Consider the following 2,423-nt stretch of genomic DNA (forward strand, 5'->3'; position numbering starts at 1 on the left):
GCTTCAGCTAGTGACATGTTATAATCTACATTCAGTTTCTGCATTGGGTCATGTTAAGCCCTTGCTTTGAAGTCAGTGCTCCTTTTTCATTTATGAACTGCATTCATATTATAACCACAGTGGAAAATGCTGGTCCTGAGTACAGGAGAATTTTTGAAATTTGTATTCAATTTCACCAAATACATGTGAGGGTTTTGTTTTTTTTTCTTAGCAGACCGGTGTTTATTGTAGGGGCATAGAACATTATATCTTATACATTATTGTATACAGTGACGTTTCTGAGTGTCCTTCCTTCAGAAGCGAGCACTCACTGAATAGATAAAGCATACTAATGAATCAAATAAAACACTCCTACATAACTAAGGTTTGTGTATGTCTCTATCCAGTTTAACTACCACACCCAAAAGTACCATGATACCAACTGTACATAAATAAAGAATAGGACCTGAATACGCTCATGCTCTCTGCCAGCACATATAGTTCCATATGTGACCCCAGACAGACAGAACACCACCTGTAGAGAGCAAGTGAGCCAGAGAGAGACAGGTATAGTTATGGGCTTGCGTTTCCTGTTTATAGAAAAACTAAGAGTAATCAATAATCTTTTCTTTCTCTTCTTTTTGATGATCAAAGACACAGGACTGACTTGTGGCAATTAGATGAAGGAACATGTAGCAAACCTGTTGGAAATCTTTGACATTCAGCCACTAAAGACTATAATAAGGCCAGCACCAATATTTGGATATATGAAGTTACAGCGAGGCAAGTGGCTAGGAAAGTGGCCTAAGTGACAGCTGAGAGACAACATGATGGCTGATGTAGAAATAAGTTTTTGAACTTTATTAATAATTCTTACTCCTTTTGGAAAAGACGATAAAAGAGGGGGCGAAAAGAAAAGGTAGTCCAGCTTCTTCATCAAATGCATGCACAATTAATACAGTCTAAACAATATTTTTTTTTTGGTAACTCATGTATTGGCTAGAGTGTGGCTATGTTCGCATATATGCATGTCCACACATGCATATATGTGTGGAAATATACACTCATGTATATATATATGGGTTATACATATTTGATGCAGAGTCATCACAAGAAGGTAGTCATTATTTGAGGGGGGATGGGGTGAAGAAAGACCTCCCCCTCCAAAAAAAAATAATCTGTGACTTACCATATGGTTACCATATGGAGGAATTGTACTTACTGTTTCCTCCTGGTTTGACAAAAAAGCAGCCGTTCCTGTTCTATTAACGGTGCACTGACAGTACGCTGCAGGAACCACGCTCACGGCTGAAGCAGGTGGGTGCTCCCCGCCCTGGCTCACCCCCGTGCACATGCATGCTCCTGCATTGCCAGAAAGTGCATGACTCATGGCTGTTGTTTTAATTTTTTCCCTGAAGCCCATGAGCACTAAAGATGAAAGGACATAACTGTCCTCTGACGGGGTGTTTGGGTGGCAAGTGCCAAGCACAGCCAAAGTTAAAGTGTAAAGAAAAGAACATAGTGTCTAAATGCAATTTTTAAGGCCTCAGTGTGGCTGTCTTACTGTTGCTTGTAAGATGATAAGTAAACAATGTCTTTATTAATAGGGAAAAAAATGATGCAAACATTTCCTCGTACTTTTCAAAACTGTCATCTCTGTTTTAACAGCTCTTCTTTCAAATCAGCATCAATGGTCAAACAGTAGGATGTACATATGGTGGAAAATACACATCCCTTAATCTGGGGCATGGACCATTATATAGTGTTACAGGTTCATGGAGAACATTGTTATTCCACCTGTAACACGAAGGGACCCTGCAAGCCCTACTAGCCCAAAAGCCAGGAGCGTAGGGACTGAGGAAGCAGAGCGTAAGCAGGACATGACACCTAGGTCCCCAAGCAAATGTAAACATGGAGCTATTTCCAATTCATCTTTGATGGGAAAGCCAATGCTACTTATACACAGTGAAGGCCATGAGCTTCGGGATAATGAGAAGCCCATGTAGCCTTATTAAGCCACGCACCTGACGGACTGTTCTGGCAGTTGGGGCTGTACAGGAAGCCAGGTTTAGCCATATTAAAGATGTACAGCTAGGTTTAGCCATATTAAAGATTCCTCGCCCCCCTCCCCCCTTATTTTTGAATTTTAGAGAAAAATGCCACCCAATGAATCAGGCACAATGGATGTGAAAAGACTTTTAATTGACCTCAGCCAAATGTGGAAAAGGTGGAAAGTAGTTTGCATGTAATGTACAAGAGCCACTACAAAAGTATTGTCTATAGTCATTTATTACAGGTTGTTGAGTGGTGGTGGTGGTGGTGCGGTTGTTCTTGGATTTTTTTGGCCAGTGTAAGCAAGACTTGCACTTCTTGAACTTCTCATAGAGTAGGAGAAGAAGGAGAAAGTATAATAGCATGTTCTCATTCAGAGGACTGTTTTTGTT

Source organism: Cariama cristata, unplaced genomic scaffold (genome assembly GCF_000690535.1).
Source record: "Cariama cristata isolate BGI_N322 unplaced genomic scaffold, ASM69053v1 scaffold360, whole genome shotgun sequence".
Taxonomy (NCBI): Eukaryota; Metazoa; Chordata; class Aves; order Cariamiformes; family Cariamidae; genus Cariama; species Cariama cristata.